This window comes from Camellia sinensis, chromosome 12 (assembly GCF_055761805.1).
Source record: "Camellia sinensis isolate YWXY chromosome 12, ASM5576180v1, whole genome shotgun sequence".
Lineage (NCBI taxonomy): Eukaryota > Viridiplantae > Streptophyta > Magnoliopsida > Ericales > Theaceae > Camellia > Camellia sinensis.
The window spans coordinates 88,473,812-88,487,204 of NC_138972.1; the positions used below are offsets into that span (position 1 = coordinate 88,473,812).

Genomic DNA, 13,393 nt, shown 5'->3' on the forward strand with positions numbered 1-13,393 from the left:
TTAATATATTTATATATACTCAATAACAAATTACCACACTACTCCACCTAACAATCAACTTATGTGCCACTACAGTGTGATATTGCGACATCATGAGTCATTAAAGGCATAGTGGACAAGCATGAAGGAACCTATTGAGTCAAAGACATAATTCAGTTAATACAAAAGTAAAGTTCTCTGTACTTGTGCATGCTAGTAGACAAGTCATGAATACCCTCGGTGTAAAGTGCAATCTCCATATTAGTTAACTGTCCACTATAATAGCCCAGTGTAACTCATAATAACACCCAATATATACAGAAAAACTAACCTGTTGCAGCCAAGATTCTCAAAAGTTTTTTTTTTATTTTTTATTTTTTATTTATTTATTTTTTGACTGTGCAATGTCCTGATCCATTAAGCTTTCTAATCAACCCATGTAGCAAGTTTTGGGCCAATGACTCCCAAACCAGACGGTTTTAGGGCATTAGGTGTAGAGACACCCCTACGGGCTTAATAACTCGAGTTGAAAAGGCTACGAATCCAAACTAGTCATTCTTCTTATTTTTCCTTAACTGTGCAATGTCCAAGTCCCTTAAGCTTTCTAATTAACCCATGTAGCAAGTTTTGGGCCAATGACTCCCAAACCAGATGGTTTTAGGGCATTAGGTGTAGAGACACTCCCACGGGCTTAATAACTCGAGTTAAAAAGGCTACGAACCCAAACTAGTCAAGTGGTTTTTTTTTTATTATTTTTTTTTTCTTTTTTTTTTTTTTCAAAGAATCTTGGCTCCTCATTTATTCTTTTCTGCAAGTCCGGCTATTATCAATGATGTACACCAGGGATTATAATAAAAAGATCACTGCTATGACAGTGTGTTCATGTGAATTAAGGCATATTCATGACAAGTGTACTAAAACCACAAACATAGACAACTCTCCTCGTGCAAACATGGCATGCAAGTATCTACCCAATAAACCCTTTTCATACAAGTCTACTATGCTCTCTAATTAACATGCAAATATCATCACTCTACTAGCAAGAAGTCACATCAAGTGAAGTAATGCAATCAAGTGAAACATGTATAAGCATGAATTATGAGGCAAATAGAAATGCACAAAAGAAAATATAACCCTCATCCCCCAACTTGAATATGACATTGTCCTCAATGGAAAAGGAAAGAGAAATGAGAGAATATTACCAGAATTGTAGGTGCACATCCAGGTAGGCAGAGAGTAACATATACACACTTCACACTTGGTTGGTGTTTTTTTTTTTTTTTTTGTGAAGAAAAGAAAGAACTAAAAATAAAAATAAAAATAAAAGAGACAAATCAATATACAGGCGGGTACTACGGAGAAACCGGTGGTGGTGGTGGCGGGAAATGCTGGGCAAACAAGGCTTGCATCAAAGCGCGCATCTCGAAGGCGTCATCCTGACCCTGTTGCCGGATGGCGAGGTTGTCGGCGTGTAGCTGATCGAAGCGCGCCTGAGAATAGTCGCGATGTGCCTGAAAATCCGTGTGCAACTCCATGAGACTCTGGTGGTGATCATGAAGAGTACGGTGGACCTGATCCACAGAGTGCTGAAGCTGTAAGTACTCCTTGCGAGTCATGTAGAGTGGGTCCCCTTGGGGAGGCACAGGGGGAACAGGATGAGCTGGGTGGTCAGGTACAGAGTCCTGGGCCTCATCAACAGGGGCACCAATCGGCTGAGGGATGCGAGATATGTTGTGCTGCCATTCCCGCTGGCCGAAAGTCGGATACCCTCTATCAATCTCCTCATCCTCAGCAATGGGGAGGTGGTTCAGCTCAAACACAAGTGTCAACAAATTAGCGAATGGTAGTGGCCAAGTCAGGTTCTGCATAGGAGTAAGCTTAACTGCCTCACGTAGAAATTTCTGCAAATGCATCAAAATGAAATGCTCAAGCGGGACCTGATAGCCAAGCTGATACCCATGTAAAACCCGCACAAACTCCAAACGGCGCTCAGCTCGATGCCCAAGTGGAAGGACATTCTTATGGACCACGGAATCAAGGAAAAGCAAGCGGCTAGGTAGCTTGCTCCGCCGCAAGCATGTGAAACTATTGTCACCGTGGGCTCCCGAGAAGTATTGCTGGATGAAGCGGTGTATGGGTTGTTGATCCTCAACTTCCGGGAAAGGCTGATATTCTGGTTTGGCGAAAAACTCTAACACTGTGGCAATCATGGCTGAGGTGATGTGGACAACATGACCATCAATGTTAGAGAGCAGTCCAACCGTGGTGGGTGTCTCATGCAGGTTCTGGTAGAATAATCGTACCAGACGAGGATAAGTGGGCGCTGTCACAGCACAAATGCCCAACTGTTGCCGGAGTCGGAGCTGCTCAACGGCCCAAGTAATGTCCTCGTCACGCTGGAAAAATTGCAGGTTGAACTGCGTGAGCTTGTAAAAAGGGCATGAAGCCCACTCCGGCTGTGGCAAGTCACCTGGTGGTGGTGGCGAGGATGGTGGTGGGGGTGGTGGGGGTGGCGTCGAAGAAGAGGCACCCCTGGCCTTTTTGGAGGCCCGAGCAGAGACACGGCGATTCATATCCTGCACACACCAACAACAAATACAGATACCCATGAAACCAGCATGAGAATCAAATAAAATATGAAAGCACAAATTTGCCACTAATGTACAACATGCAATTCCCACTGTTGTTTTCTTTTTCTTTTTCTTTTTTTTTAATATATAAAAACGAAATTAATTAAATAAATGAAGTAAAATGTCATTAAATTAAATTAACTAAACTATAAACTAAACTAAACTAAACTATAAAATAACTAAACTACAAATAGACTAAAGTATAAAATAAAACAACCAAAACTAAACATTTGTTTTTAGTTATTTTTTTGTTTTTTTATTTTATTTTTTTATTTTTTTTTTGTTTTTTCTTGTTAATTGAAGAGAAGAAAATTAAATAAAACTTCAGAAAATAAAATAAAATAAAAACTAAACTACTCAGAAAGTATATGAACAATGACATCATAGAATAAGATAAAAATAAAATCACTAACTACACAAGTATAAGAAAAATAAAAATAAAACCAAATTTCACTAACTAATTAAATTAACTAGAATCACTACGAAGCAATTTAAACTAAACAAATATTACAAATAAAAAAAAAAAAAACTAAATTAGGATTAGTGTTAGTACCATTATTTATGAGGTTTTTTTTTTTTTTTGCCCGCACGTGCGCCATAAAGGGTCGCACTGCAGTGCTCATCTTCCTCCTATGCCGAGTTTGGTTCTGGTTCTTTTTTTTTTTTTTTTTTTTTGAACAAACTACAAACATGCATTCTACAACTAAAAGAACACAAATAAAATTTTTAAAAAAAATCATAATGACCACTAAAAATACTAAAAAGAAATAAATCAGTCATGGCTAAGCATTTATTTATTTATTTATTTTTAGGATGAACACTAGATCAAAATAAAAAAAAAATCAAAAAAAACAAAATCAAAAACTCCACAAATTGATTCCTACATTCACAAATCTACGCAAAAGAAAAAAAATTACTTTGAAAAAGTAGAGAAAGAGAGAAAAAGAATGGAGGTTCGCCGGAAAAAATGGTGGTCACCGGAGTTTCGTCGGACGGCGAGGGAAGTGGTGCTGGCGGTGAGATGATGGTGGTGAGGAAGAAGAAAGAAGAAGAAAAGGGAAGAAGAAGAAGAAGAAGAAGAAGAAGAAGAAGAAGAAGAGGAAGAAGAAAGTGGGTTTGTGGGGTTAAGAGAGAAAGAGATATATATATATATATATATATAAAGAGAGAGAGAGAAATCTGAGAGTGAGAGTGATTGGGAGAGAGTGAGTTGTGTTAGATAAGGTTTCGTTTTTTTTTTTTTTTTGGGTACGAAAATAGAAAAAAATTAATAAATGAAAATAAAAATAAATAATAATAATAATAATAAGAAAACAAAACAATATATTTTTTTTTTTCGCACCACCCACGCACCTGCTTATTAAGCAGTGTGCAAACTCACAAATTCACAATTTCCCGCACGTGTGGGGCCCAGGCCGCACGTGCGGCGAATCACTCAACGCAGATTTTTTTTTTTTTTTGAAATTTCTCCGTCCCGCACGTGCGAGAGTCAAGGCCGCACGTGCGGCGATTCCATCTCCCGCGCTTTTTTTTTTTTTTTTAATTTTCGTCGTCCCGCACGTGCGGGAGTCAAGCCGCACGTGCAGCTTTTGGTCAACACACTAGCCCCGCACCTGCTTATTAAGCAGTGTGCTCCATCTTTTTATTCCCACAATTGCTGCACATGCGTGAACAGTGCCGTACGTGTGGGATTTTTTTTTTTTTTTAATTGAACAAGTATGACACAGATTTTATTATTATTTTTTTTATTTTATGTTAAAATGAACAAGTATAACCCCCCCTCTTTTTTTTTATTATTTTTTTATTTTTTAATTTTTAACTCAGAAAACAAACATGAAAGCATGCTTTTAAACATAGAAAATAAATATTTCTACCTTCAATTGACATCCGGAATAAATATAGCACAAAAGAACATACGGAATGCCCACTAAAGATATAATCTTCATGCGAAGGCCACGGGTACTACTTTTCTCCCTAACTGTGTTTGTAACTTTCCCTATTCTCCAACAGGGCGACAGACTAGGTTGATTCGGTATCCAGAATCGAGGCGCATAAAGCTACCTCAACCTGTGGGGCTGCCATACAGAGTTCAAGCCGAGGTAGTTTTGAAGCAATCTTCATACCCCTGGGTATTTAAACCAGACTCTAGTCTCGGAAATCCCAAACCTTTGTGTTCTAGGCTTTGCCATTCGAACTCTAGTTTCCACCGTCTCAATTGGTCTCCTAGGAACTCACTACAAACACGGTTAGGTGACTATACCAGACCTTCAGATGCCGTTTGGGCACGACAAACACCAAAGGAATTACACCTTTAGAGGATTTAAAGTCTCCTAGGCGCAAGTAAAGCATAACGAGAACAAAGAAAAACATAATAGCATAGAAGGGAAAGAAAAGAGAACAAGAAATCAATCTATCAATCATAGTAAAATGGGTCCATCAAAGCAATGGACTCAATCATATCCCCATTCCCAATCCCCTCTATATATGGTTTCAATCTTTGGCCATTCACTTTGAAAGTGTGGCCAGTTTTTGGATATCGCACCTCAACGGTGCCATGACTAAATGCCTCAACAACCTCAAAGGGGCCATCCCATCTTGATCTTAGCTTACTTGGAAAGAGTCTCAATTTTGAATTAAAAAGCCACACTTTTTGGTCGGGTTCAAAGGATTTTCTATTTATGTGCTTGTCATGGAATTCTTTAGTCCAAGTTTTAAAAACTCTCGAACTCTTATATGCATCATTCCGAATTTCCTCCAACTCATTGAGTTGCAATTTCCAGTTGAGCCCAGCTGTGGCCATATCGAAGTTAGACTTCTTTATGGCCCACAATGCTCGGTGCTCAAGTTCAACCGGGAGATGGCAAGCTTTGCCGAACACCGCTCTATATGGTGACATCCCAATGGGTGTCTTATAAGCAGTGCGGTAAGCCCATAATGCATCAATTAACCGTTGTGACCAATCTTTCCTATCCGGTCTCACCGTTTTCTCAATTATGTGCTTTACCTCCCTATTTGAGACTTCCACTTGGCCACTAGTTTGAAGGTGATATGGAGTGCCAACTTTATGAGTGATAGAGTATTTCTTAACTACCAACTCAAAGAACCGGTTACAAAATGTGTACCCTGATCACTTATTATGGCTCTAGGAAACCCAAAACGACTAAAGATGTTTTCATGCAAAAACTTGATTACCACTCTATGATCGTTTGTTCGAGTAGCTATTGCCTCCACCTACTTAGACACATAATCTACTGCCAAAAGAATGTACTCAAACCCGAATGACGACGGGAAAGGGCCCATAAAATCAATCTCCCACACATCAAATATTTCTACCACAAGAATAGGGGACATTGGCATCATGTCACGCCGAGACATCGAACCCATTTGCTGACAGCGCAAACAAGTTCTACAAAATTGATGGGCATCTTTGAAGATTGTGGGCCAATAAAACCCGCTTTGTAAAATCTTGGCGGCCGTTTTATGCCCACTAAAATGACCGCCACATGCAGAAGAATGACAAAATGTAAGAATGCTATGCACCTCACTCTCTGGCACACACCGTCGGATCACTTTCGGAGCAATATTTAAACAAGTCCGGATCCTCCCAAAAGTAATACTTGACCTGTGAAAAGAATCGGTCTTTGTCTTGCTTAGACCAATTCTGTGGAATTTTCCCAATGGCCAAGTAATTCACAATATGTGCAAACCACGAGGGGCTCGCTTGTGACAGCTCAAAAGTTGTTCGTCCAGAAACGAATTATGCAAAATAAGAGGGTCGCTATTATACTCAACGAGGATTCGGGAGAGATGATCCGCCACCACATTCTCAGATCCTTTCTTATCACGGATCTCTAAATCAAACTCCTGAAGCAACAAAATCCATCTAATCAACCTAGGTTTGGTCTCTTTCTTAGATAGTAAATACCGCAAAGTGGCATGATCAGTGAAGACTATGACCTTGGAACCTAGGAGATATGACCGGAATTTGTCTAAGGCAAAGACCACAGCTAGCAACTCTTTCCCGGTAGTAGTGTAGTTCAATTGAGCATCTGAGAGAGTTCGACTAGCATAATATATAGCAAATGGTGCCTTATTGACCCTTTGGCCCAACACAGCCCTGACAGCATAATCGGAGGCATCACACATGATTTCAAAGGGAAGAGACCAATCTGGTGATTTCATGATTGGGGCGGTGGTCAAGGCCATTCTTAGTGTTTCAAATGCCTTTAAGCATGCCTCATCAAAGACAAAAGGCGCGTCCTTAACCAGTAAACTACACAAAGGACGTGATATCTTACTAAAGTCTTTGATGAACCTACGGTAAAAACCTGCATGCCCTAAGAAAGACCTAATTTGACGCACGGAATTGGGTGGAGGAAGGCCTGCAATGAGGTCAACCTTAGCCTTGTCAACCTCTATACCTCGAGAGGACACAATTTGTCCCAACACTATACCCTCACGAACCATAAAATGGCTCTTTTCCCAACTCAAGATTAGGTTTGCCTCAGTACATCGTTCTAACACTCTAGTCAAGTTCCTAAGGCATTCCTCAAAAGACCGTCCAAACACCGAAAAGTCATCCATAAAAACCTCTAAGAATTTCTCCACCATGTCGGAGAAAATGGCCATCATACACCGTTGAAAGGTCGGCGATGCATTACATAGCCCGAAGGGCATGCGCCTGTAAGCAAAAGTGCTAAAAGGGCATGTGAATGTGGTCTTTTCCTGGTCAGCGGGGTACACTGGGACTTGATTATATCCCGAATAGCCATCAAGAAAACAATAGAAACCCTGGCCCGCTAACCGCTCTAGGATTTGGTCAATGAAAGGTAAGGGAAAATGGTCCTTCCTAGTTGATGAATTTAGTCTCCTATAATCAATGCACACTCCCCACCCAGTAGTGGTTCGTGTGGGGACTAACTCTCCTCCCTCATTCTCAACAACAGTGATGCCCAATTTCTTGGGCACCACTTGCGTGGGACTCACCCACTTGCTATCCGAGATGGGGTATATAATACCCGTATCCAACAATTTCTAAACCTCCTTCTTCACCACCTCTTTCATATTAGGATTTAGTCTCCGTTGCATTTCGCAAGAAGGTTTGGAGTCCTCCTCTAGGTGTATATAATGCATGCACACGGAGGGATCTATCCCTTTCAAATCAGTCACTGACCACCCTATAGCACTCTGATGTGCCACGAGAACACTCATTAACTGACTCTCCTGCGCTGCAGTCAAGTCAGATGCAATGATGACCGGCAAAGTATCTTGGGGCCCTAAAAATGCATACTTGAGTGTGGCCGGGAGTGGCTTCAACTCAAGTGTAGGTGGTGTGACCAAAGATGGTATGGCAGGCTCTCTTGACAGAGGAGGAAGTGACTCAAATCGGGCTTTCCATGGAGGAAAATCCGGTGTAGAAGAAGAATTAAGCAAGACATTCACCTCCTCAACCGACCCATCAATATCAAAATTTTCAAACCCAAAATGAGCTAGACAAGCCTCTAAAGGGTCCTCTACAAGAATGGAGGGCAAAGCCTCCTCAACAATCTCATCCACAACATCCACTAATAAGCACTCCTCTCTCTCATGAGGTTGTTGTGATGCTTGGAAAACATTAAGTTTCACTTGCATGTTACCAAATGAAACTTCCATAACCCCGGTCCGACAATTAATGCATGCATTGGCCGTAGCCAAGAAAGGTCGACCCAAGATCACCGGGATTTGTTTCCTCGAACTAGCTACCGGTTCCATATCTAAAACCAAAAAAGTCAACAGGGAAGTAGAACCTATCAACCTTAACTAACACATCCTCAATCATGCCTCGTGGCACTTTGAGGGACCGGTCAGCCAACTGAAGAGTAACAGTAGTGGGCTTCAACTTGCCAAGCCCAAATTCCTCGTACACAGAGTACGGCAACAAATTAACACTAGCCCCTAAATTCAATAAGGCCCTGTCAATGAAGTGGTCCCCTATATGCATGCAATGGTTGGGGCACCTGGGTCCTTAAGCTTAGGAGGTGTGTCATTCAACAAGATGGAGCTTACATGCTCCGTGAGTAGGACTTTTTGGGATACATGTGTCCTAGATTTACGCTTTTGCGTACAAAGGTCCTTCAGAAATTTGGCATATGATGGTACTTGCTTAATCGCCTCCAACATGGGGAGGTTGATTTTTACCTGTTTAAAGACCTCCATCATTGCCTCCATAGATGCTGCCTTCTTATTAAAAGGGGACGGTGTATCAAGGCACTGGGGAAAGGGTGCCTTAGGCACATATGGTGCCTTGGGCTCAAATGAAGTGCTAGGGACTAAGTCATCCCTCTTAAGTGTTTCCCCCTCACCCTTGCTCTCACTAGGCGAACCACCATGGTCACCCTTCCTAACTCTAGTTGTATCAGACACAACTGACTGATGCTCTAACTCCCTACCACTTCTCAAAGAAACCACTGCCTGCACTTGCTCATGTTGCTTACCATTCCCACCCGAACTCTCTGCCCCGTATTGTCCCTTAGGGTTGGCCACAGTTTAACTTGGTAATTTTCCCTCCTCTCTCCGATTCATGTTGTTAGCTATTTGACCTAATTGGGTCTCTATCTTGGCAATAGAGTGAGTGTGGGAGTGAACTATCGGTGCTAACCCCTTAAGTTCTGAGAGAACTTCTAACACCTGAGTCTCAAAGGCAGAGTTGCCCTGAGGAACATGCGGGCGTTGTGGTTGAGGTTGCCGGTATGGTTGTGGGGGTCTATAAGGTTGCGGTGGTCGGTAAGATGATTGGTTGGCAAAATTATTGAAATTTTGCCTTGGTGGTGGAGGATTGTAAGAAGTGCCTTGTGAAGGGGGTCTCCATGAGAAGTTAGGGTGATTCCTCCATCCCGGATTGTATGTGTTGGAGTATGGATCATTACCCGGGTTGGAGAATCCTTGAGCTACATTTACATGCTCTTGGACTAACTCCGGAAATTGTGATGCCGAAGGGCACTCACTCAAGTCATGAGCAGGGCTCGCACAAATAACACATGCCTCGTGAAATTGAGGCTAATCTTGTTAGGTAGGGGGCATGTCCCGTAGCTAATAATTGGTCCATCTTGCAGGACAGTGCCTCTACTTGTTGGGCTAACTCTAGGTTTTGCCCAACCTCATAAATGCCCCCTCTTTTCAGGGCTCCAACTATGGGTTGCCGGACTTGCCGAGCTGCGGAGGCATGGTGAAGGGAATTATCACTTAAGTTCTCAAACAATTGCCATGCCTCAACATCATTTTTAGACATAAATGTCCCACCACAGGACGAATCCACCATTTGGCGGTGTGGCTCAGTTAAGCCATAATAAAATGTTTGAACAAGTTGCCAATCAGGCACTTGGTGGTGGGGACACTGTTGGAGAAGGTCTCTAAGTCTTTCCCACGTCTCATGGAATTGCTCGCCATCCATTTGAGCAAAGTTTGTGATGGCTCGCCTAAGTTGGTTGGTTTTACCTATGGGAAAGTACTTCTCCAAATACCGTTGCTGTAATTGGTCCCAAGTTGTGATTGAATTAACAGGTAAAGAATTTAGCCAGTGTTTGGCTTCATCCTTTAACGAGAATGGAAACAATCACAACATTAAGGCTTCATTTGTGAAATTCTGGATCCTCACTGTCGAGCAAATTTCCAGAAATTCATTCAAATGCTTATAAGGATTATCATGAGTTAGTCCATGGAATGATGGGAGCATTTGTATGGTGCTGGACTTAATCTCATAATGAGCAGCAGTGGTGTTGGGTAATTGGATGCATGATGGTGATGTATATGCCGTGGGTGTAAAATAATCCTTAAGTGTCCGGTTGGGCACATTCGGGACATTAAGATCTGCCATCTCTAATGGCTCAATGTATGAATATTCAAGCCTAGGAATACGGGCAGAGGTCCTAAGTCTCCTAAGGGTCCTTTCTAGTTCAAGGTCCACACACCACAATTCAGGGCAACAAGAACGACGCCCATGCATACACTACCCAAACACACACAACAAGTTCCGACTCTGTGCACTAAGTATCAAAGCAAAATACCAAAGGAAGAAATACTCACAGCGGTTTAACGAAAACGCTTTACTCGTCTTGCGGATGCTTGACGTGTAGACGTTGTTTCCAACCTCTGTTTGAGCTTTGACTTTCGTTTTAGCACTTTGGTGCTTTGCTTGTGAGTGTTTGCTTCTGTTTACTCACTTTAGTGCTACGGTTTTTATTTAAGCTCGGCTGCGCTCCGCTTACACTTCAATGATAGCTCCAATTTCAAACGCTCTGCACACTTAGCAACACCAAAAGCATAACATCCTAAACTAAAAATTAAAGTAAGAATGTAACTTTAAATTAACTAATTTTTCCAGAAGTTCCCGGCAACGGCGCCAAAATTTGATGGGTCGTTGAACACACCAAAATTAAATACTAAATTATACCAAATTCAATCAGAATAATGGCAAATCTAGGTATCTATCCACAGGGACTATTGTGAAATTAAACTAATTTAATTGTTAAATTTCTAAATTAATTTTGATAAAAAGATTGAATGATCATAACCTAATTTAATAACAAATAAATTAAACTAAGGAATTAAATTATCAATAATAAATGAAATTGGATTTACTGAATTGGGGAAAAATCCTAGGGTGGAGAATTCACCACTAACCACATAATTAGGGTTTCCAATTGAAATCAATTATGCTATGGTTTGAACGGATTAATGTTTCACAACTACAAGCTCAAAGCATTTAACAAGAAGATCATCACATTCAATGTACGAGCACGAACCATCTCAAGTAATACGAACCGTTCACTCTAAACTAAGGTAGTGATACGACTCGTTCCTCGTAGTATGGTTCATCCCATACCTTGAATGTGAAGGAAAAGAAAACAATTGTATGGATAATATTTAACAATCACAGAAAGTCAAATATTCGAAAGAATAATGAAAATTATATAAAACAAACTTCTAAATCACCATACAAATGTTCAAACCTTTACATAATTAAAAATTAAAAAGAAAACTACATAATTACATGGCTAGGGTTTTATCAAAACCCTAGAAAAGAAGACTAGCCACTCATGGAGGAGTGGAAGGAGGTAGAAGGAGAAGGAACCACCATGGGAGACATCTTGGAGCTTTTGTTTCTCTTCTTTTCCAAACCCTAGCCTCTCCCTTTAGGTCAAAACAACTTCCGAACCCTAATCCAGCCTTTTACTTGCCTTTTTATACTTCAAATCTCGTCCAAACAGGTTTAAAACGTCGGTTTGACTTTTCCAGAAAAAGTCAACGCACGTGCGGTAAAGTCAACGCACGTGCAGGAAAGTCAACACATGTGCGGGAAAAGTCAACGCACGTGTAGGACAGTCAACTCTGTCCAAATTCTGTCTTTTTGCCTATTTTATGCTCCGACGATGTACAACCTGATTGACACTCAACACACATAAAGTATACAGTTTGACCAACAAGTGAAATTAAGAGATTCTAATTAACGGCCTCAATGATGTACATTTCGGCCTAAATCAGTAATCAACCCATTCGTTGTGCACATTTGACAGCATTGCCCCACCTGTGTTATGGAAACAGTGACAGACTGAATTTGTGTTCCTATGACTAGGTGACAAGCAGTGAGAAACAGTGACCCATTCCTTAGCGTATGCCATATTTTAACTTTGTCCCTCCCTATTTACTCTCAAATACTTGAACTTTTGCGGGAAAAACATGAAGTTTCCATCTGGACAATATTGTAGCCTTACGAATTCAATTTTATGTACTACTTCCGTTATCAAATGAATTTTGGATAAGCCCTGAAGTCAGATTTTTGGAAAAGCTTGAAGATTTTGATTTTTTAACCTTGTAAAAAGGTCAAAACATTGTCGTTCTGTTATTGTTAGTTAGTTTGTAATTGAAAGTTTGTCTTTGTTTATCTAAATGGGAAAACGTGAAATGGTAAACATGGGGTCGACTGTGAAGTTTTTATCCACACCAGATGAGCATCATTTACAACAAATTGTTTGTTCATTTCAGACAAATAGAGTAATTAATTTTTATTAAATATATTTAATATAGGTGTGTACACATACGTTGTGTGCAACTTAAGAAAGCGGACCGAAACTTTACGATTCACAGTTGAGACCGATTAACGATTCAGTACATTACCATTTTCATTCATGATTTGAATCCCGATTTGACAACTATGTTAGGTGGAGTTTCATCCAATAATAGAGGAAAGCAACGACATTGATGACGCAATCGACGCACACCATGTCAATAACAGACAGAAACCACGGATTGATGAAGTTCGTTTGAGCAAGGTTGAGTCCGACATTGGTGAACTGAAGGAAACCATGAAGCAAGTGCTTCACAGCAATGCGGAAATAAGGGGCATGTTGCTCAATTTCCGAGGGAAGGAAGCTGTTGACAATGTGAAGGTAAGCAAAAGCAATCAGTACACATGCTTCACACAGTTCACAGAGGTTACTTGAAGATGAAATATCGTAGTAAGTTAATGTATGTGTTTGTGTGATTAGGTGGAGTCGACTGAAAGAAATTGTAACATTAATATATCCTCCAACATTGGTGAACTCAAAGGAATGTTGAACGAACTGGTTGCAACTATATTGTCTGGGAAACAACTGTTTAATGAACAGACACATATTACTGAAATGAAGCAAATGATGCAACAAGTGCTGGAAGGTTTATCGGAAACAGCACAATTGCCTCGCGCAGAGGAAAAGGGTGTTGACCCTAGCGTGGGAGTCGAGTTGCATGACGGCGACGTGGTCTTCCCA

At 40.8% G+C, this 13,393-nt stretch overlaps 1 non-coding gene across 1 annotated transcript; it reads right to left on the reverse strand.

The window, feature by feature from the left end:
• Positions 1-1,331: 1,331 nt before the first annotated feature.
• Positions 1,332-8,816, reverse strand: LOC114321847 (uncharacterized). The gene is made up of 3 exons (XR_014345550.1): positions 7,497-8,816; positions 5,152-7,022; positions 1,332-2,555 (listed from the first exon to the last, which is right to left on the reverse strand). It is a non-coding gene; the product is annotated as an uncharacterized LOC114321847 (transcript).
• Between the last annotated feature and the right edge of the window lie 4,577 nt (positions 8,817-13,393).